Source organism: Zootoca vivipara, chromosome 14 (assembly GCF_965207765.1).
Source record: "Zootoca vivipara chromosome 14, rZooViv2.hap1.1, whole genome shotgun sequence".
NCBI lineage: Eukaryota > Metazoa > Chordata > Lepidosauria > Squamata > Lacertidae > Zootoca > Zootoca vivipara.
In genome coordinates, this window is record NC_142597.1 from 7,270,071 (window position 1) to 7,294,309 (window position 24,239).

The window sequence follows — 24,239 nt, forward strand, 5'->3', positions numbered from 1 at the left end:
ACTTTGTTGTACATAGGCTTCTACTGGTTACATACAGGATATATTTCTCTCCCATTTGTGCCCCTAAAGTGTGAAGTTTCTCTCTCTCAATCTTTTCATCTCCTTGAATCTCAACTGGGAATGTGTCTAGCCAAAGTACAATACATTATTTATTAGTCAGCAAGTGGGGATGTGAGACTACTGTATTTAATGTTGACAGTAGCCAAGGATACATGCTTTGCTTAGAAAACAAGGAAGAGCCGGGAATGAACTTTTTACGAGCACAAGGATAAATAGATTACTCTTCGGCATTGTTGCAAATGACTCTGGGAAAGTTCCTCTTGCCTCAACATCAACTTCAGCCTTTGATATAAAGGGAAAGCAGCAAATTTCAGAGCAATTCATTCAGGCAGGATACATTTTTTGAGAAAGTATTGGGGATTGTTTATATCTACAGAGTTGGCTGCCCCTGTTGAATTTTACTGGGAAGAAAACTCTTCAGCTGTAAGTACATTATGGAGAAAAAGAGGAGTAGATGTGGTTGCACGTTAGAAATCTGTCAAGTAGGGTAAAAGTAAAATTTACTTAATGGAAAAACCTAAAGAAGCAAAAAGAATGAGAAGAGCCCTTGCGGTATTGCAAAGCCATAGGTCACTTGCAAGTCATATGCACTACAGGTAAGGATGGGAGAGAAATGTGATTCAGTTCACGCTTAAATGGCAGAGCCATTCTGAAATGCACGCTGCTCTGATTTTGCAATGCAGTTATCCAGCCAAGTAATGGGTACAAAAATGCATGTACTAAAGTGTGCCTAAAAGGCATATATTTGTGATAGGAAAGGACAAAAATTGCTATTTGGGGGAAATTCTCAGTAAAAATGTGTCTACTAGGCAACATGGCATTGAAAAAGAATGTATGTTATGTGAAATCCATTCTAAAATGATGAAGAATTCCCCTCACACCCAGAAAGAAGATTTAGAAAAATAATATTATATTTATTTAAAAATGATGAATTAGAATGTCTGCCAATTAGCTAAATAGTGAAGTGTGGGCAGTAAGAATCAATGGTTACTGTACATAACTGGTAAGCATCCTGCACCCCCTTTGGAATGTAAGCCGCTACATTATTTACTCCCCAGCCAAGGACTGAGAAAGTGAGTCTTAGGTAATTGAAGGCTGACCTGCACATTTGGACCTCACTGCTCAGTGTTCACTATGGTGTGCAGGCCAAGTTCTTTTTTACCTCCAAGCCTCCAGGGTGGCAGCAAATTAAAGTCCTACCTTTCCAAATTGGCACCAAATGCTCTTACAGTGTAAAGCAGGTGAAAGCATGGAATCTCACATGCCAATGAGGGGCTTCCCCCAACTTCTTACGCAGCCTCATAAAAGGCAACTTACTAAAGTCCACATGATAGATAGAAAGAGAAGGCACTGCAGAGGGCAGAAGAGGAGGCAGACCAGCCTTAAATACCAAGCTAGTTCTTAGCTCTGCCCTTTGGACACTCAGCGCAACATGGTTTCATGCCCCCACCCAGAAGAGGTGACCGCCTTTCCCCCGGGAGGGGGACCCACCTGTGCAAAAAGTAGGAACACTGGCATCACAAGGGTAGGCGAGGGGGCGCCCTGGGTGCCATGTCTGGGGGGTGACAAAAAGGCACCCTGCTCGCCCCGCCGCCCCCGGGCATTGCACCGCTGCAGCCACATGTGGTGGATCCTCCGTTCATGGCTGCAGCCGCGAGCAGAGGATCCTGCCACCGTCCGTACGGCGCTTAAGTGGCACAGGCGGCAAACCACTTCGTATAATGAATGTGCAGTGTCACATGCATGCACTGTACATAGCGACACTGCACATGCCCTGTATATAGCGGTTTGCCACCGGCGCCGCTCGAGTGCTGTATGGACGGTGGTGGGATCCCTCTGCCACTGCTACAGCCATGAGCAAAGGATCCTGCACTGTCCTTACGGCACTCGAGCGGCGCAGCGTTGCAGCATACGGTGCATGCATCATACGTAGCGACGCATGTGCCCTACGTAGCAACGCCGCACATGTGCTGTGTGTAGCGGTGCCACGCATGCGCAGCCAGCGGTTTGCCCCGCCCCGGCTGTCAGTTAACCTTTGTTCGCCCCTGAGTAGGAACACAATTTTCATGAATGGAAATGTGGAGAACGAAACTTTAATACTAAGAAAATGAGAAACCACAAGTGACAGATATGCCCACCCCTAGTCCTTATGTTCACTTTTAGGCAGGCCATGGCACAGTGTGGAGGCCAGAAGTAACCATGCTCCTTGCACTCCTTGCAAAGGGTATTTCTTGCCCTCACCCTTGTTCTTTCCTGGGGTCTTATGAGGCAGCAGCTCCTGCCAAGGTAATCTGAGACAAGGAAGTGAAGGAGAGCAGTTAGATCTCATTCCCTGATGGAGGCAAGATTTTCCTTGCTCAAAGGTGATTGAGAGTTTTAGTCATGAGGACCAAAGATGGCCCTCCACTCATCTTTAACTGGCCCTCAGTACCCTCCCCAAGCAAAGCCCCCTCCCCTGGCAACACCCCTTGATCCCATGTCCCATCCTTCACCGGTCCTTCTCTATATTCTTCTTGAGTGCTTTTGCATGGTTTTGAATATGATAGTGACTCTTGCTTGACGAGATGTGTGCAAACCTCTGTCTTGTGCATGGCTAGAAAGTAGCCTGCCATACCAAGGTGTTATATTCAGTGATTTGGCACTTGTGCCTCTGGCCCTGTTAACCACTGGCATGTGGTCCCTGAAAGATTACCCATAAAGCAATGCAGCTGTCAGGTTGGTGGGGTGGAATCCCACCCATGTCCCATAAGCACACCTGTGAGTTTGCCTGTTTTGAAGATTTAATCAAGATTTGTATTGCTTCATCAGAACATACAAGATTTTTAAAAAACATTTTAAGTTTTCCAATTCTCTGAGGTTGCAGTTCCCTCCCTCTCTATTTTCTCTCACATTTACAGTTAATCTTCCGCAGAAAAATCTATTCATACTACAATTGAAATTCTACATTCTTCAAAGCCAATTGCTTTTTTAAAACCTCAATTAGAGTGGCTTTAAAACCCTTATTCCCTCATAGCAAAGATCAAAACCGTTCAAGAAATGCTAGTATGTCTCCACCTATAATCACTATTATTTCCTTAATTGTGTTATCAAATGAGCACATGCTTCCTCTTAGCAATTTTGTGCATAAAGAGAATTAAGGGTTGACTACAATGCTGTGTTGGGTGTTAATGCTTTTGCTTGGAGGTTGCAGTCATCTTGGAACATTTCCCTGGTCTTTCATTCCTCTCCAACCTCAAGGGAAACAATATCATTTCTCAGGTCATCTGCACAACTTTAATAAATTGCAACTTTAAATAGAACTGGAAAAACTGACGTAAACAATTCTATGCCATCTGCTTACCAAGCGCTATCGACTTTAAAAGGCAGAATCATGGTGCAAAGTGTCATGTATCATATGAGTGGAAGCTGACGCTAGCCCCATTCATGCACTTTTTTGAACACGAGCAAGCCTAAATGTGTGCAGAGCAGGGGCGTAGCCAGGATGAAAATCAGGGGGGGCAAGGGGCGGGGAGCAAGGGGCGGGGCCAAGGGGCGGGGGCGGGGCCACATCGGGGCAGCCCGAAATCGGGCTGCTCCGACTCCCTCCTCCCCCTCCGCGATAGGAAGGGACGAGGGGGAGCCAGGATCAGCCCAAAATCGGGCTGCTCCGGCTCCCTCCTCCCCCTCCACGATCGGAAGGGACGAGGGGGAGCCAGGATCAGCCCGAAATCGGGCTGCTCCGATCCCCTCCTCCCCCTCTGCAATCGCTGGGGCAGGTGGAGGGAAAGCCCCAGAGCCGCGCAAAGCGGTTGCCTGGCTTTCCCTCCGCCCGCCCCACAGCCAGCCGGCTAGAAGGGACGTCTCCCTTCTCCCTTGCTGGCTGTGGGGCGGAGGGAGGGAAAGCCAGCCAAACGCTTTGCGCGGCTCTGGTGCTTTCCCGCCGCCCGCCCCACAGCCAGCCAGGGAGAAGGGAGACGGCACCGGGCGGGCAGTGGGGCAGGCTGGCCAGTGGCCCTGCTTCTAGGGGGGGCAATTGCCCCCTCCTGCCCCCCCTGCCTACGCCCATGGTGCAGAGGGAGGAATGCATGTGCCACTCTGCCAACAGCATCTTCATCCCTGCCAAATCCACCCACGGTTTTTCCATATTGAGGATGACGATCTGGAGACTTCTAAATTCTTTTGGCTGCATTAACTTAGAAGCTTTGTAATCACAAACTTTATGTTCTTGAGGTTCCCAGTCACGTGGTGGCTTTGAAACATGTCCCACTGAATGGGGTTAGAAGCCCTCTACAAACTTCCCCATTCAATGCATGAGGTGAAGCAAGTACACCCAGTGCATGTGGGGGCAGCCCAGGGTCAACCACAACTTGTACTTGTGCAATGGAACTTCCTTTCCCTCTCTTCTCCCACCCATCCCTGCATCTCCAAAGCAGATTTAGGGGGTTTGTGGGGGGGGGGAGAGGTAAGTTCCATTGCATGAGAGAAAGATGTTCTGCTTGTGCAATGATTTCGTTACATGTAGGGATGTTGGAGAATTCCAATAGAGACAGAGGCGGGAGGAACTATTGCCAGAATTTGCATGTTTGCCCAAAGTCTGGAAAGGAAATCCTGCAAGAGAATACTAGTGGTATTCACTATGACGGGATGGGGGAAGTTTAAGTCCACAAGTCAAAAGAAACAAATATAATCAAGTTCGAGACAAAACAAAATGACCGCCTCTGTTTCTCTCTCTTTTGTGGTTGGCTGTCTTAACAGTATTTTGTTCTGAAATTGTTCTATGGGTCTCTGGACCGCATTAAAGATGTATTATTATTAAGTCCACAAAAGTCACCTGAATAATTACATTTTTTCTGCATTGTTCTTGATGTTTCCTTTCCACTTCAAATGCTTCCACTTCAAATTTATTTACATAAACAAACACGTTGCTTTTGCCCATAGAAGACTGTCAGGTGGATCCGTAGAGGAGCCCGAATTTTAGTGGAATGGAGCTGGCACTCATTGCAGTGACTATAGGATGGGATGGAAATCGCTGCCTCTTTACATCTTCAGCTCTGAAAGGAAAGCTGGGGGTTTGGTTGCTAGAAGTCGAGCACTTCTAATGTGAACTACTTATATCTATAATTGGATACAAGTCACTAGGGAGGGAGCCGTCTCTCAGGCTCTCCCTCTAAAGACTTTGCACCCTTATGCATTCCTTTGGATACATGAAGAGAGCTTTCTTTTTACTGCCACTCATGTTCACAGATGTATTTTTGTCAGTCCTCCTGCTTATGAAAATAAATATTACAAACCCCTGATTTTTAATCATAGTAAATGTTGCATATATTCCTCATTTGTTGCTTGGCACAAAATCTCAGTCGAAACATCTGGCACACCCACACCCACAATTTAAACTGTTTTGAATGTGTTTATCTATTTCATTCCCTTATTTAAAATACAAAAAATGCTGCTTTTCAACATCGCTCAAAGCGGATTAGGCAAAAAGAAAACATAGCATAAAAATTAAATGACTAAAATTAAATTGTACAATATAAACAATAGAGTAACCCCAGGAAGTCACAGATTGGCCACGCCTTGTGTAAAAAAAGCCATTTTACCTGTCATGATTTTTCCCTCTGGGAATTATGGGAACTGCAAAGAGTGCTGAGGCTTCTGTGCAAGGAGCAGGAATTTATTTCCTATCTATATTTTATATTTAATTTTTAAAGGTGTTTTCACTGTTGCATTTCTTGTTTGCTACCCTGAGCTCCATTGTGAAGAAGGGTGGGAGATAAATTCAAATGGTGGTGGTGGTGGCAGCGGCATAGCTAGCCACTTGGGTGCCTGGTGCGGGGGCATGTCCTGGTGCGGGGGCATATCAACAGCAAATAGGGATGCGGGTGGCACTGTGGTCTAAACCACTGAGCCTCCAGGGCTTGCTGATCAGAAGGTTGCCAGTTCGAATGCCCGCAACGAGGTGAGCTCCTGTTGCTCTGTCCCAACTTCTGCCAACCTAGCAGTTCAAAAGCATATCAGCGTGAATAGATAAATAGGTACCACTGTGGCAGGAAGGTAAACGGCTTTTCTGCCCACTCTGGCTTACATCACGGTGTTCCATTGCACCAGAAGCAGTTTAGGCATGCTGGCCACATGACCCGGAAAGCTGTCTGTAGACAAATGCCGGCTCCCTCAGCCTGAAAGCGAGATGAGTGCTGCAATCCCATAGTCGCCTTTGACTGGACTTAACCATCCAGGGGTCCTTTACCTTACCAACAGAAAATGGTCAAATTTTGTTCTTTTCAAAAAGATGTGTTTTTCAAGAGAGAAATGTTTTTGCAAATATCCCCCAGTAGTGAATATTTTGCCTTCTCCTTTGTTTAGCCAGTCAGGGATCAGTGAAATGAGACCATGGTTTCTCAGTATTGATAGTACTTCCATGTCCATCACCTCTAACACATGCTTCATGAAGGATTTCCAGTGCATCCAGATTCCCCCTGTGGGGAGAATATCCCTGCCCATAATATACTGGTGAGGAGAAGGGGCATTGATTGTGCTTGAGGCTTCATCCTCAATTTTTCAAGTTCCCATTCACAGAAGGTAAGTGTGCCCCGACACACCATTTGGCAATCAATTGCTTCTTCATTCCTCATCAGGGTACCCAACATCATCTATAACTTGCTGTTGTAACAAAAGATTAGCAAGCTGTTGCAACCTACATCCCTACCAGGTGCTGGTATAAATTATCCTACCAGCAAGCAGACTCACAGCTTTGGCCATATGTTCATGGAAACAGCAAGGCAAGGAAGAGTGTGCAGGACTGACGCAACGTGATGGATGTGGAGCTTTTGGAATGCATTACTACAGCACCCAAAGACGGGGGAAGCCTGGTTGGAAACAGAAGTGTCTCTTGGTATTCGCTGCACATATGGGATAATAATAATAAAAAAATCCCAAATAACATTGCTGCATCTTATGAGTTATTAGATATAGTGCAGCTGTTAGAAAGATGTGGTGGGTAGTCTATCTGGAGAATGCAGCATAGCAGGAAATGGACGAGAACAAACACTGCTTCCATCATATACTGCAATATTCATGTGCATTAATGCAGTGTCTCAAATTTGCATACAAGCTTTTTTCTAAAATCAAATTTATATCCTGCCCGTCTTCCCAAAGGAGCTCAGAGTGGCAAACATACCCGTATATTCCGGCGTACAAGACGACTGGGCGTATAAGACGACCCCCAACTTTTCCAGTTAAAATATAGAGTTTGGGATATACTCGCCGTGTAAGAAATACAACCCGGCGTATAAGACGACCCCCGACTTTTGAGAAGATTTTCCTGGGTTAAAAAGTAGTCTTATATGCAGGAATATACAGTAACTGTAACAAAGATTAAATAAAAATGTAAAAACCATTCAAAGCTAAACAAAAAACAATGAAACGCATGCAACTCATCAGGTGTCTGAATAGGTCCATGGAAACAGAAACTGAGGTTGCCAGGGGCAGGGGTTTGATAGGTCAAAATGAAGACAAGACAAAATCTTGGGATAAAAATGGCCACAACTTTATTGATTACAGATGTCAGTAGGCTTTGGCATAATGATTGGGTATGGGTCCTGAATCGACATGCCCATTTGCTGCTTGCTTAACCCTTCAGGGTCAATCCTGGATTTAAAGATCACTCTATGACATGAATCAGTTCTGGGTAATCCCTCCAGGACACCATTGGGGAAGGTCTATGGCATTTTAGCCCCTTTCTGGATATTTGTACAGAAACACCCTCCTGGCCCCTGTACTGGGGTACCCTGACCAGAGTGGTGAGGGGGGGCTGGTCTCCTACCTGCCCCATTTTACTGGACTAAGGATCCAACCCAATGCCTTTTCCACCAACACGTTGTGACGGTTTCTACAAGGTAGGTGAAACTACAAACAGGCCCAATTTTGTATGCAGGTGAATTCCCCCCTTGCCCCGAATACAGTGACTGAAATGCTCCCTAGCAAGGTCTTAGGTACACCCTGCCCACTCACCTTGGGCAGGGCCAAAATTATAGGGTGGGAGGGTGGGACACCCAATTTTGACTGTGCTGATGGCTTAAATGAGATTGGGGTGGACCTGGTTGAAGCCAGGTGGCCAGCCAAGGAGATCCGCCCCTGCAATTCCTGCCTCCACACTACCCTGTTAATTGGGCTAACAATGATTTCGAAAGGTAATTCCCACGCAGCCTCCCACATGGTTGCCCGGCATGCTAATGATGTCAGTTGACCGCACAGGATTAAAGCATTCACACACACACACCCCAACTCATCCATGGCTGCACTGGGCCACAGTAGCTGCTGCCTTTTTGTCAACAAGCATTTAAAATAGTACAATTATGCCCTTTCCTAATGTCAAGAGGCAGGGAGTTCCATTGTATGAGTGCTGTCACACTAAAGTGGGTGCAGGAATCAATAGGAACATAGGAAGAGGCTTTATACTGAGTCAGACCTTTCCACTCTGTTTCATTCAGTACAAAAGATCTCCATGATTTCAGGCAGTGGTCTCTTCCAGGGAAACCTGGAAATCCCAGGGGTTTATCCAGAGACCTTCTTTGTGCAAAACAGATACTCTTCCATTGAGCTTTGACCCCAAAATGTTAGCCTCGTACTGTAGGTTAGATATCTCCCCCCCCCATCCCATACACATGCCTATTCTCTATCAACACAGGATTGTGTCACTGTCATAATTCAAGGACATTCCTGCTAGGCAAAAGCACCCAAGGTAGGTGCAAAACAGAGAATTTGAGGGGTGTTTGATGGGAGAGAAAGGATGTAGCCTGGACACAATCCCAGGGCCCAAATAATGGAGCCTAGAGGAGTCCATTCCTGAGGTTCCCCACCCCTGCATTAACAGAAATGGGAGATATTGATCCCACCTCTGTTACCCGTTTCTGCACATTCAGACCACTACAGACCCCCTTTTTATGTTTAAATCAGGGATGGGGAGTGTAGGGCCCAGGGGCTGAATGTGGCCCTTGAGCACTCACACTGTGGGTCTTGGGACTCTCCGAGAACTATAGTCCTCACTGGCCTGAAGTGTTTTGAGCCTGGCTGGAATGTGTCCTTGAACTATGATCTTGCTTGCCCGAATGGGGAACAGAGAAGGGTGTGCAAGTGTGTGTGGAAACTAGCCTATTGCAGAAAGGTAAAAATTAGCATTCTTTACTCCACCCACGTTTGCTCCTGGCCCTGCCCACTTCTGGCACGTGGGCCTCTGGAAGGTTCCCTGCAAGGGCATATGGCCTGTGGATGCACAAAGATCCCCCAACCCACTTTAAATAAAGGTTATACCACTGTTTAGGACCCAGGTGGCGCTGTGGTTAAACCACTGAGCCTAGGGCTTGCTGATCAGAAGGTCGGTGGTACGAATCCCTGTGACGGGGTGAGCTCCCGTTGCTTGGTCCCAGCTCCTGCCAACCTAGCAGTTCGAAAGCACATCAAAATGCAAGTAGACAAATAGGAACCGCTACAGCGGGAAGGTAAGCGGTGTTTCCATGTGCTGCTCTGGTTCGCCAGAAGCGGCTTTGTCATGCTGGCCACATGACCTGGAAGCTATACGCCGGCTCCCTCGGCCAATAATGCGAGATGAGCGCGCAACCCCAGAGTCGGTCACGACTGGACCTAATGGTCAGGGGTCCCTTTACCTTTACCTCTGTTTATCCAATTACCAGTGTTTTGCCTCTTTCTTCCAGGTGTGGGCACAATTATCTACTTGAAATCAAAATGTACCATGTACTAAAAGGTTAAAACCCACTTTCCCATTATTGTTCCCCACCCTGCCTTCTTGCTATTTGGAGCTTGTAAACATCATCACTGCAAACAAAGTCCCTGATTAAATGCCAAATGAATTCATGTGAAAACAAATAAATTAGGAGCAGCAGATTGCTTGAAATGATTCCTCAGCTAATGCTGCAGTTGTTGCATGGGGGCTTGCGAAGGTGGAAGGCTCAGCTTGTACACTAAGAAAATATGCTATTCTGATTAGCAACCTGAAACTGGTTTTCTAACAAGGAGCTGTGGGAGGGTTGTAGCTTAATTTATATGCAACTTTTCCGCAGTGGACAATGCTCAAAATAACTCACAAGGACAGAAAAACTTGTCAGTGTCTCTCATTTTTCCAGTCTTAAATTCAGTTTGCATCATGAGTCCCACAGCATATTCCTGCATTGCAGGGGGTTGGACTAGATGATCCTCAGGATCCCTTCAAACTCTACAATGTTATGATTGAATGATAAACATTTCTGCACGTATTACTTGGCTGTAAAACTGCACTGCAAGGTTTGGTAAAAATCAGGGTTTGGATTTTTGCTGTGTTTTAGGTTGTGTATTGTTTTGGGAAGTGTAAACAAGAGTCTGTATTAAAATGCAAACTGAACTGAATCTATCCATTATCTGTTTTCCCAAAAGACATTCGAGAGAGAGGGGAGACAGAAAGTGTGTGTGTGTGTGTGTGTGTGTGTGTGTGTGTGTGTGTGTGTGTGTGATTCGCTACGTGGCAGGCACCAGCCAATCAGCCAAATGGGGGAAATTCCTGCCGTGCCCCTGTCCCAAAGACAGGCAACACACAACGGCATAGCAAGGTCAAGCGCAAGCCCTAAAAATGGGGAGAGGTGGGCGGGTGTTCCGGTGCACTGTGACCCAAAAAGAAGATGGTGTTTCCTGCTTGGCAGGGGGTTGGACTGGATGGCCCTTGTGGTCTCTTCCAACTCTATGATTCTATGATTCTATCTCTAAGGCCACGTGCAAGGAATATATAGTGGTCTCTCTAACTCTTTGACTGGCATGCCCATAGCCCAATTGCTTCCCGTTAGAGGGACCACCAATAGGGTGTGGTGGCTGCTCCAATTGTCCCTGCCTCAACACCTAGGCCTGTTTGCCGGGTCCCACCGCAACGCATGCCCTCTCTTGCAGGGAGGACCCGATTTGCCCTTGTAGAACTCAGCAGGGAGGAGGAGGGCAAAAACAAGAATGAGATTTCCTCTGGCTATCATTCGTCTGGCTCCTGTAGGCCTCCCTCCCTTCTGCGCCACCAGTACCAATGAGCACCACCCACCACTGTTTGTGCCAAGGGCAGGAGGGACAGGGCAAACAGCTGCATAAGCCATGTTGGCTCATTGTCTCCAGTCACATGCTTTAAATATATGGTGTATACGCAGCCTTAAGCTTGTGCCAAACCATATTTATTTTAAGATGTGAATCTTGCTTGTTACTATGATGTTTATGTGGGAGATATTTCTAGTGGATAGTGCCCAATATAATAGAAAGATTAAAAACGGAGTGAGGAAGTGGGTAAAACAAATGAATTTTAACAAACAAGCAGTGAAGCACATGGTACATTTCAATAACAGAGTAAATTGACTCCAGCCTTTGCAAGAGTGGAGATGTTACAGACGGTGTGAAAATAAATTGGCTAACCTGGTACCTAGGAGTAAAATTGTGCAGGACCATTTCAATAAATCTCAGGGAAATGAGATGTATAGGCTGGCTGCAAATTGTGCGGTTTCCACTTTCTTTTAAATGGTATTGGCTATGTAAACAAGATCCTGTACATTTCATCTTTTGGGTTGCTGTTGTTATTGAATAAAAAAAACACCATGGAATGGGGAGTTAGAAGAAGATGAATTAGCAGGAGTGCTTTTGCCATTAATTGGCAAGGTTTGCTTTCGTTTCCACAATTCCAGGTGCTATTTCAAGAGCTCAGCTTGTTAGACACTTTTCTCGGTTGCCGTGCAGAGAAGTGGATGATATATGAACACCAAGAGTGGCAAACGGGGGATGCGGAAAATGTGTTGAAGATGGATCTGGAAAGAGACAGATGGCAACTCATATGAATGCCACAAAACCTGTTTATCACAGGAAAATCTGTACATGTGAACAAAGCCAGGCATGCCACTTTGTAGAGGTAGGAACAGCAACCCAAAAATTGATTCTTATCTCAACTTGCCAAAGCTCACCCCTGGCATGGCTGTCACTAAATGTTTAAACTGATAATCCCCTCTAAAGCAGCTTGGATTTTGTAGGTTTAAATTTGCGCTCCCAAAATGTTGGAGGGTATGACATCAAGGTCTGTGGTTTCAATGAATAATGCCTTCCAGGCCTATGTAAGGTGAAAAAGAATCATAGAATTGTAGCATTGGAAGGGACCCTGAGGGTCATCTAGTCCCACCCCCATCAATGCAGGAATAACACATATGCAGTGGTGGCTGGTGCTCTTTGGGGACTGGTAGGAAAGAATCCAGGGAACCCAAACTGCCGGTTTAGGCAGAGCCAACTAATTCTAGTTTTGTCCCCATTCTCCTCCCTGCTGAATTCTGCAAGGGCAACTCATAGTAAGCAGCAGGAAGCAGAAAAGCCATGCAATCCCTGGGCTGGTTGTAAATAAGAAAATGGGTAGGTGGGGACTGTCCAGGGACATATTGAGATTGCCCCAATTTCCCTAATGGACCAACCTCCTTTGCACATAGAAACATAAAGAGGTGCTTTCTACGAAGTCAGACCATTGGTCCATCTAGTTCAGTATTGTCTACACTGACTGGCAACGGCTCCTCGGGGTTTCAGACACGGGACACTGGCAGCTTGTAAAGTCAGTGATTGAATCTTGGACCTTTACCCATGCAAAGCAGGTGCTCTACCTCTGAGCTGTGGCCCTTCCCAGGTGACATCTGCACTGGGGGTGGGAGACCAAATTTGTCAGAGAATGTATTGAATTCATCTTCACCTAGTTTGTTGGAGGAGATGTCTCCATAACTGTGCCATTTGTGGGGCAGGGCACCTCACCTGCTTCCAAAGCAGCCAATTTAAACCAGGGGATGACCACACTCTAAGAAAAGTTGAGCAAACTCAACTAATATGACACAGCCCCATTAGCTTAGGCCACTTTTCCTAGTTTGTTATCCAGATGAGGACTCTTGGTTTGTATTCTTGGAAGCTTTAAGAATCCCATCTGCTCATCCACACCAGCCTATTGAGTCCCATAACCAGAATGGTTGTTGTTGTTTGTTGTTTAGTCGTTTAGTCGTGTCCGACTCTTCGTGACCCCATGGACCATAGCATGCCAGGCACTCCTGTCTTGCACTGCCTCCCGCAGTTTGGTCAAACTCATGTTCGTCACTTCAAGAACACTGTCCAACCATCTCGTCCTCTGTCGTCCATGGACAAAGACAACCAGAATTGAGATAGAGGCAAATCATATTGCCCTGTTAATTTTATTTAAATGCCCACCTGCTCCCTTCTTCTCCCACATCTTGTTAGACTAATCCCAGAGCCAAGGTCAATTGACTTCTTTGCTAGGTGGATTATCACTTATGTCTGTTGATCAGCCAGAGATTTGGGATCATTAATGCTTCATTGCGTTCATTGATTTTTGTTAAGTACACTATCAAGGAGGCACTATCCAGTGATTTGAGTGTTTTGAAAGAAATGTCTGATTTTCTAAAATTACTAACCCCCCCCCTTTGCCTGCCACCCCCTTCACAGGCCACTTTGCCACAGGCTCAGGCTCTCTTCAAATTCTGAAAAAGGTTTGGCATGGCACTAGTTTTAAGGGATAGCATAACTTGTCATCTATGCTCTGGTAACTTCTCTAGGTTATATTATTGCAACGTGCTGTACATGGGGTGGCCTCTGAAGATGGTATGGAAACTTCAGCTGGTGCAGAATTTAGCGATCAGGTTGCGCACCAGGGCAAGACATATTACACTGATCCTGGTCTGACTGCACTGGCTGCCAATGTGCCCTCTTTTAGGGAGAACATGATCTGCTGCTGCGCCACCCTGTGCATCAACTGTTAGGCAGGGATGCTGAACAACCTAAAGTCCTGCTGCACCTCCAGTCTCTTCAGGGCTTCCTCTGCCCACACTGACATCTTCTTTGGGCTCCTTGGGAGCCTTGGGGACTTCCCAGCTCTCACCCACCATTTTCTAGTATGATTCTATTTATTTATTTCCTGGTGCCATGTATATGCGCACACAAGTAGCACACACATATATGGGTGTGGGTGGGTGTGCCTGTATCCTGTATGGTTTTAGTTTTGCTTCAAATACATCTGCCAGGATGTGTAGGTGGGGAGGGAGCCTGGTGGTGTTTCCTGCTTGGCAGGGGGTTGGACTGGATGGCCCTTGTGGTCTCTTCCAACTCTATGATTCTAGTGTGGTTTTTCGCTGCTTTTTGCTGTTGTACATTGTGTTGGAACCACTGTGTAGAAGGTGATTAATATAAAACAACAACAACAGCAGCAACAACAATAATGGGAGATATGATGAATTGAACTGGCACCTTCTCTGTGTACAATGCTTATGCTAAAAAACTGAAGTTAGTCCCTTCCTTTCCGTAGCCATAATGGATGCTTGCATGCTATAACCAGTCTTGCCTGGCATTTCTTGCACTGTCCAGCACAGAATTAAGGGAAAGCTAAATGTTTAGATGCATGTATAGATGCCAATGTACATCCCGGTGAATATCCAAGCATGGAGTTGAAAATCAGTGCAAAACAAATGTGATTTCAAACTTCTTATCCATCTTTCAGAGCAAACAATAAAGTGCTCACAAAATGCAGCTTCTGCATAGTTATAGCCACAATTCATCCTTTTTTAGAATAAAAATTAAATATGCAATCTTTTTTTCTTTTTCTTTTTAAGAAGCTCAACAAAAAGGGAAGGGGAGATCAAATATAACATATACATGGCGGAACAAAATACACACACACACACCAAAACAAAAACAAAAACCAGACAGTTAAGAAATGAAAAATAAAATAAACTTTGAATATGTCACTGTCGGGTATTTGAGCAGTTGTATTTGAGCAGTTTTGTTTTGTTTTGTTTTGTTTGTTTGTTTGTTTAAAAAATTGCATTGGTTTTACTCATTGCCAATATATATAATTATATTACTCTATGCCGGTCTCAGTGTGGCTTTCACCAGGCCCAAATTTCTTAAGCTGTTTTGAAAAGATGCTATTTTCTTCTGGAAATTGTTAAATGTTGTCTGATAAGCTTGGTAAATAATTAATTTAAATCTGAAACCCTACTGATAACTTACTTCGTTTTCTGATAAAACTGAACATATATTTTACTATTTAAAAAAATTCTAGTGTAAGGTCTCTTAGAATTTCACCCTGTCTGATTAATAGAAAGCACAGGGTTTTGCCATAAAGCTTGTTAAATTAATCTCTAGAATCCATTGTCACAGAATCTGATTAAAATGTACTTGTCTTTTCATGTTTGATTACATATCTTGATTGTAATCAAAAATCTGCCTTCATTCTAACCTATCTTTCTTCTAGTTCTAATTTTCCACCCGAAATATACCAATTATCTGTCTTCTATTCATCCAAGGACATCTACTGAAACATTGTACAGTAGTTCCTTATCTTATTATGTAGTTCTGCAATACTATCATTTTCATATTTTGATCTGTTAACTAAACTTATGTTCCAATCATTTCCCCCACCCTCCCATCCTCCATACTCCAAGGAATGTGAACATAGTCTGGGTCTAGATATGTCATTGGCATAGCTGCCAAGTCTCCCGTTTTCCCTGGGAAATCCCCGTTTTTCCAGCTGTTCCTAGCTGAAAAAATTGATTTTTTTTGTTTTTCCCCCGGTTTATTCTGGCGCGGTGGCCATTTTGGAACTGGGCAAAGCAGCATCAAAAGTCACTTCTGAGCATGCTCCGCCCAGTTCCAAAATGGCGGCAGCGCTACTTCCGGTCTGCTATTTTCGGCCCGTTCCCTTATTTCTCTGACAGCAACTTGGCAGGTATGGTCATTGGACTCCCATCAGCTTCAGCCACGATGGTCAGTGTCAAAGGATTATGAGAGCTGAAGTCCAACATCAGGAGAGCATTATAGCTCCCAAGCCTGCTCTAGAGTCTTCAATGAAGGCTACAGTTAGGTACAGTTCAAACTCTCCCTTCCTGTAAATAAATTTTATTGGTTTTACCATTTCAACTTCAACAATTATTTTCCATCAATTAAAATTGAAATTACAAATATCCAACATAAAAAATAAAAAGTGAAATAGCAGTAAAGAGAAGCAAAGAAAGAGAAAGAAGAGAAGAAAAAAGATAGAGAAAGAGAAAGAGAAGAGATATTTTCGGAGGTTCTCTTTAACCTCCTGACTTCCCTCCATTTCTTTTCCTAGTTCATTGAATACATAATTTACTTAACCCCCCCTTTTCTTATCCTTATTGTTTTATCCTAATTGCATGCCATCAAATTTTGCTATTTGAATTCAAATTTCCTTCCATAAGCTTTATCTCAATTTAACTACTTGCAAACGTTTAGTCAAAGCTTGCTAGTGTTACTACTTGTTTACAATATTTTTGTACATATATAATAAATGCTTCTTGTTCTTTATTAAATTTCTCTATCTCATTGCCTCTGAGTTTTTCCGTAAGTTTTGCCATTTCTGCATAGTCCATCATTTTCAGTTGCCATTCTTCTATTGTTGGTATCTTGTCTTCCTTCCACCTTTGAGCTAGTAGGATCCAGGCTCTTCCTTCCATCCTTAACACCATGGAAGGATATTCCACCGCCTTCAAAGAATATTAATAGACTTTGCTTTCTCCAGCAACTTCATTATAGTTATGCCCTGCCTTGAGGGCTTTATTTGGAACTGCAATGCTTTCCAAATTAAGCAGATTAATACATTACTTACTTGGAAGTATATCTCATTCATATTAGTGGATGTTATTTCAGTTTAAAAGGCAGCCTAAGGACACAATCCAATAGTCCCTGGAAGACCCTCATAGGGCAGGTAGGGACATTTGCCCTCAGAAGCCCCCTCCTGTCAGGATGCTATCAGCAGCTTCAGGCTGGTTGCCCAGGAAAGTATAAAGACAAAGAAAAGTTTCTTACTGTCCTTTTTTATTTCAATCTTTGCAGAGAGAGGCTATAGAACCCAACCTCTTGGATAATGACATTGTCCCAAGTGAATCTCCACCCTCTGTCTCTCCCACTTCCTCATTTGTCATTCTCATTGGCTCTTCTACGGGTGCCCTTTGTCTGATGGTAGAAAAGGGTGTTTGTGTGTTTTCCTCCTCCTGGTGCTGCTATTGCTTTTTGTTATTCTCGGTTACTTATTGGTTAGTTTAATGCTTGAGTGTTATACTGAAGTGAAAACTGAATGGCTGATGTGGTGGGAGTAAGAAGAGTGTGAATGCTGATTGCTTGTGTATGTGAAGATTGCGAATTTCAATTGATTTTCTTTAGCGTGGGTGAATGATTTTGGTAATATAGTCGTTGCAGTAGTGTGTGTAATGAGATTTTAATATTATAAGTACGTTACATTCTTATGCAGTGCCATTTTTCTAGAAAAAAAAGGTGCCATAACTTATCATGAAAGTCTCCCTTGTTCTCTTATAATGGCAATGGCACCCACCTGAGAGGTGCCGGAACTAAGTTCTGGTGAGTTCTGGCTGAAAAAAAGAAACCAGTTCATTCATTATTATTATTTACATTGCATAGACATATTTATTTAATAATCTTACTGTAGCAATGCATTCTTTTTATTCTTATTAATACCCTGTTTCTCATATTTTAAGACATACCCATAAAATAAGCCATAGCAGGATTTTTTAATCAGTCAAGGAATATAAGCCATACCCCGAAAATAAGACATAATGATAGGCGCAGCAGCAATGCTGGCCGCGGCAGGAGAAGGAGGAAAAAAATAAGATATCCCTTGAAAATAAGCCATAGTGTGTTTTTTTGAGGAAAAAATAAATATAAGACGTGTCTTATAATATGAGAAACACGGTATTAGTATTGTTTGATTTTGAATGTGGAATTGGTGTTGTATTTCTAATATCCTTTTCATTGGGATTTGTAAACTGCTTAGAGATTTCCGTTGATCTTCTCAAACAAAAAACCAAGAATAACCCCCAAATACCTACACCTCCCCAATATACTACATCGCAAACTAAGTGTGCCAGATAATCCCATACATTCTAGAAGATGAGACAAGATAATGGGCATACCTGGAGAGAGACATAATCGAAAATATCCCCTCCACAGCATATGCATTCCTCCCAAACAAAGGAAAATCCCCACAACACCAAACAGGTTCACGTGGAACCTGTGCATGGAAGGAAGCATGGAAGGAAGAAGCAGGCAAACTATTCCCACCAACCTCTCTTTCCACCAAGGAAATATAACAAGTGAATAGAAAGAGAACCCACACAAGTGATGCTGACCCAAAACTCCACACATATACTAAGTAGAAGGATAGAAGCATTTCCACCCCACACCCCATCCCCCCATCCCCCTCTTTCTCCCTCTTTTCTTCCCAACCTTATATTGCATGCAACACTAATGTGTCACAACAAATGAAACTAATCTGTCAAAAAAACAACTTGAAAAAGAGACAAGGCGTGTATTTTTGTAAACTAAGATATCTTTAATAAAAATTATTATACCTGTATATTAATGGTTCAAAAAAGAAGACAGATTCCAGTTGAAAAATGAGGCAGTATATAAATGAATTAAGAGATAATACAGTAAGGTAAAGGTAAAGGGACCCCTGACAGGTAAGTGCAGTCGCGAACGACTCTGGGGTTGCAGCGCTCATCTCGCTTTACAGGCCGAGGGAGCCGGCGTTTGTCTGCAGACAGTTTTTGCGGGTCATGTGGCCAGCATGACTAAGTCGCTTCTGGTGCAATGGAACACCAAAAGACAGAGCAGCGCATAGAAACGCCGTTTACCTTCCCGCCGGAGTGGTACCTATTTATCTACTTGCAGTTTTTGGCGCAGGTTGGCAGGAGCTGGAACCGAGCAACAGGAGCTCACTCCATCGCAGGGATTTGAACCGCTGAGCTTTTGATCGGCAAGCCCAAGGGGCTCAGTGGTTTAGACCACAGTGCCACCCGCGTCCCAGCTAATACAGTAGCCCTCTTCAAATACAGAAAGTACCTGCTCCTTCAGAGGAAGTGTAACCCCATCAAGAGCAGGCAATCTCCTACCCATCTGGTCTAGGGAACCACCCACTAACAGTGCCTCAGACTTATCAGGATTGAGTTTCAATTTGTTGGCTCTCATCCAGTCCATTACCAAGGCACTTCCACTGCCTCACCTGCAGATGTAAAGGAGAAATAGAGCTGAGTGTCATCAGCATATTGCTAACAATGTACTCCAAACCTCCAAATAACCCCACCCAGCAGTTTCATATAGATGTTAAACAACGTAGGGGATAGGATTGAGCCCCGCAGAACCTCACATTGAAGGTTCCACGGGGCTGGACTGCTCCGCTAGAATGCTTGGCTTAGAAGCTCTCCAGCCCTTACACAAACTTACACCGAGGCACAAGAATGATGTTCCATTGCCTCTCGCAGTTTCTCATTTGCATTTAGTCATCAGATTAAATATAAATTTGTCACAACACAGTTCTCTCTAAGCTCGTCTCCATTTGAATATTTCCGCCCTAATTAATGTCACTTAACATAAAATATTATTCCGGGTTCCACACAGCAGTTGTAAATTATTTACTGCTAAAACATGTTGACTTTTCATGAGCTGTTTGTACAGCAAACACTGTGCCATCAAACTGTAGAGGGAGTGCAAAATCAATCACTTATAATAATACCCAATAGGAGGTTTACCACCTACATTATATCAATTTTTATGTCTGACACAAATAGCTGAAGCCATTACTTTGGGTTTTTATTTTCTGAAGGGAATTAGACAGCCACTTTTTCCTTCTGTTTCTGTCCGTCTGCCTGAGAACCAACAGTTAAACAGGTTGGAGGGAAGCACTTTTGTGTCACTAATTGCTCAGTAAGGTATTAATAAATTCCATTGTAAAACCTTGCTCATTAAGCACACTGTTTATATCTAATAAAAATGTAATTCAATTTAATTTCAGGTACCCAGCCTTAAAAAACACACACCTGTCATCAGCCTTCTTAGAAAATTCCAAACACTCATGCTGAAACCTTTCATACTTACCTGTAGTAGCTTCGTCAGAGGCTTATTGCCTTGCCATATAATTAATATTTATTATTTAAATTGTTGTCTTTACTTTTCCCACAATGCTGCCCAAGGTAGCTCATAGCATGAAATGTGAAACACAATGTAATGCAAACCTCTAAAACTGGTATAGTGAACCTGTGGCCCTTCAGATTTTGAGGGACTCCAACTCCCATAAGCCCCAGCCAGCATGACCAATATGGGGGCTGAAGTCAAATAGCATCTGGAGGCTCACAGGTTCCCCATCCTGGCTATAAAATATAACACACTCAGGTAAAAAAATAGATCAATAAATCAAAATCAACAAGCAGCGACTCCTGTCCAAAGGTCAGCAGTTCGAATCCCAGCAACGCGGTGAGCTCCCGTTGCTCGGTCCTAGCTCCTGCCAACCTAACAGTTTGAAAGCACGTCAAAGTGCAAGTAGATAAATAGGTACTGCTCCGGCGGGAAGATAAACAGGGTTTCCGTGTGCTGCTCTGGTTCGCCAGAAGCGGCTTAGTCATGCTGGCCACATGACCCGGAAAAACTGTCTGCAGACAAAGCAGGTTCTCCCCTTAAGGAGAGCATGGGCTGCGGAAGGGTTAACAAGACCTTACCTGGTCAGTAGGGGCGGGTCAGTTTGGATGGCCACTGAGGGATTGTTGCTGGGGAGAATGTTATGTTGCTAATTTTGATTGACAGCCACAGCCTTTAAAAAGGTGCAAGCAGGTTGCGCTTTCGCTTTTGGGTGCTTGCAAACAGATCTCCCGCCCTCCCTATATTTAGGGGGGTTTTTTTGCTGCGCTTGACATTCCTGTGCCTCTCACGGGGTCGTCTGTATTCGGGGGCCTAGTAAGAATTTTGCCATCTGGCTGATTGGCTGGTGCCAGGTGGTTTTTGCCTACTACATAGCAAACTGTCACAACTTGTAAGGTTGGCGGCTAGGCATTGGTTCGAATTGGATGGTGGAGGGGTAAGGATTTGGCTGGGCCTGCCCCTCAAATTGCTGCTGCCTTTAGGGGTATTCTGTTAAAGGAATCCTGGGGCTCAACATGCTTGTCTGTACCCCCACAAAGGGCTAGGACTGTGCATGAGCCTCGGGGAGCACCTGGGGGAGAGGTCATAGGGCGTGGTGCCCTGCCCCAGCCTCTCTCAGAGGGTGCTTACCTATCCTGACATCCCTAGTACGCTGGGGAGTCAGATCTGTCCCAGGCGGGGGACAGATAGCATGGGAACCAATGCCTAAGCAACCACTCACATTCAGTTGTATTTAAATAAAGTTGTGGCCAAAATTAATGCCAAAAACCAAAACTTAATTTCCGTGTGATGTGTGAAATTATTTGGTGGGAAGTCTTGGTACCTCGGCACGCAAACACTGGCTCCCTTGGCCAGTAAAGCAAGGTGAGCGCCGCAACCCCAGAGTTGTTCGCAACTGGACTTAACTGTCAGGGGTCCTTTAACTTTACTCTCTTTTTTTTACTTTGGTCTAACACCAGTAATCTGATCACTGCAGATGGTGACAGCAGTCACGAAATTAAAAGACGCCTGCTTCTTGGGAGAAAAGCAATGACAAACCTAGACAACATCTTAAAAAGCAGAGACATCACCTTGCCGACAAAGGTCCGTATAGTTAAAGCTATGGTTTTCCCAGAGTGATATATGGAAGTGAGAGCTGGAGCATAAAGAAGGCTGATCGCCGAAGAATGGATGCTTTTGAATTATGGTGCTGGAGGAGACTCTTGAGAGTCCCATGGACTGCAAGAAGATCAAACCTATCCATTCTGAAGGAAATCAGCCCTGAGTGCTCACTGGAAGGACAGATCGTGAAGCTGAGGCTCCAATACTTTGGCCACCTCATGAGAAGAGAGGAATCATTGGAATAGACCCTGTTGTTGGGAAAGATTGAGGGCACTAGGAGAAGGGGACGACAGAGGACGAGATGGTTTGACAGTGTTCTCGAAGCTACGAACATGAGTTTGACCAAACTGCGGGAGGCAGTGCAAGACAGGAGTGCCTGGCGTGCTATGGTCCATGGGGTCACGAAGAGTCAGACACGACTAAACGACTAAACAACAACAACAACACCAGTAAACAGCAAAGAGTATCTGCATGCATGCATGCATGCCTACAACAGATGAGCTTGGATAACTAGCCTGTTTCAGAGCAGATGTTTTGCAATGAGAAGATCCATGGTTCAGTCCTTGCTTCCTTTGGTCTCTCAGTCTGGGACACTGTCTCACATCTTCTCTTCTGACCTGCCCACCTCACTCAGGGCTCATCCACATTTCTGAGCAGCTTTCCACTTGACTAGCCCTTTCTAGGCATGGGTCCGAGTGGTTTCTCCCTTGCCCAACTCCGTTCCCTGGGAAAGCCTGCTCTTTAGCTCTAAATCAGAATTAATGGCAATGCTTTGATGGGTGGAATTGCCACTACTACAGCTACCGTCTAATGACTGTTCTGCATTTGTAATCGCTTGATTGTTTAGTGTGGCAGCATTCATTCATAGGGCTTACTTCTGAGTAAAAAAAACTTAAGGGAAACTTTAATAAATTTTGCATGATTAGAAGGTTTTTTTTAAAATAGATAAATAAAATCTGCCTACAATTTAATTAGCAGGTTTCAAGTTGCTTATCACTTATGTGCTGTGAAGTATGATTGGCAGAAATCAGTAGGAATTCCGCCTCCACAACCTAAGTATCTGCCAGTCTGACCTTAACCTCTAATTTAATTGTTGGCAATTTTAATACGAAATTGAGTGATAAGAAACAAATGCCTTTTAAAAGGCAAGATTCTTGAAGTAGGAAGCCTGGGTGTTTGTTGTTGTTCTTTTCTTTGTAAGTTGTGTATAAAATGTCTTGGAAAAGATAAGAAAAGGCAAACATGTTGAACTTTCTTCCCTTTCTTCCCTTCCCTTTCTTTTATGCTCCCGATGCTTTGTTGACAGATGTAATTATGCTGTCAGAATAGCTGAAACCAATTCAGTTCTTTAACTGACTTTCAACAGAATGCAAATAATGAAGTCATCAGCATTTTCTGGTGTTTAGAAATGTTTTTTAATCAAAAACAAAAATGAAAGAGTAGTACCTGGCACAAGCAAGACAAAATAGGATTGCTGCTGTTATAGTTTTTAGTTTTTTTAAAAAAGGAAGCAATTCTACAGAACATTGAGTTTTAATTAAAGGAAACCTCTGGGGGCACATGAAACGTTCCCTAAATTTTCAAATGCACACACACAAAAATCATAAACTGGCTAGTATAGCAAAAGGAGTCACTGTAGTCTATTAATGGGATCTCTAAACTGGAGGGTTTGGTTGCCCAGGCAGGCTCGCTCTTCAGCCCTGTGAGAGCAATGAAATAACAGACACACCACAGGTGTCGGATGAAATCAGGTTAAATCTTTATTGATTACAATGGGAAGTGGGGTTGGCATGGCAGTAGGGCAAGAATCATTTCCTCATTCCACTCAGCCATAGGGTGTGGAAAGTGTCCAACTTCCTTCAATGGCAATCACCCAATATTGAACCCTGCTGTGCTGCAAGCCAAGCATCCAGGGTCTCACTGCTTGACCAAGGTGAAAGATTGCAGTCAGGCCAAGGCATTAACCCAAGCGTAGGGTGGGCCTGCTAGGCTGATCCTGCCCAATGCTATGTACAAAGTTCTGCCAGATGTCTGGCATAGATAAGAGTCACTTCTCTGAAGGTAAGGCAGCAGGAGAGGGCCCAGCCATGGAGCCAATTAAGTTGAGAGGGGGGGAATCCATTCTGGCCCTGTCAGTCGGTGACCCAAAAGCCCAGTGAGGCTATAACACCAAGGGCAGGTGCGTGGGAAGCTCACAGGGCAAAATGGCCCCACATTCTTGTGGGCAAGGCCTTTTAAAGGCTCTGGCCCCACCCTCTTCTAGTGAGATCTCATGAGATGATCTCCATACTGTGAAATTTCATGAGACCACCATGTGGGGAGACGTAACCCGTATCTCCTCCCTTTTCTGCTCCCCAGGCTGTGTGCTGCCAGCAAAGTTGCCAGCAAAGGTTCTGATGAATTGGCATCTACGATGTCATCCTCTGCTATCACAATTTATGCTTCCCTTTGAGAGTCATATCTAGTGCAATAAGACCTCAGATGATGCTGTTCTAGTCAGCTGTTTTTTGGGGGGTGCGGACAGGGACTGGGATTAGGTTGCTAAGTTTCAGCTGCTTGGAATGGAGCTTGTTGTATTTTGCCATATTTTAAATGAGCACAGCAATGGT

General features: G+C 44.3%; 1 long non-coding RNA gene across 1 annotated transcript; it reads left to right on the plus strand.

Moving 5' to 3' along the window:
- The first annotated feature begins 245 nt into the window (after window positions 1–245).
- Window positions 246–23,023, plus strand: LOC148683473 (uncharacterized). The gene is made up of 2 exons (XR_015946997.1): window positions 246–483; window positions 21,506–23,023. It is a non-coding gene; the product is annotated as an uncharacterized LOC148683473 (long non-coding RNA).
- The last annotated feature ends 1,216 nt before the right edge of the window (window positions 23,024–24,239 follow it).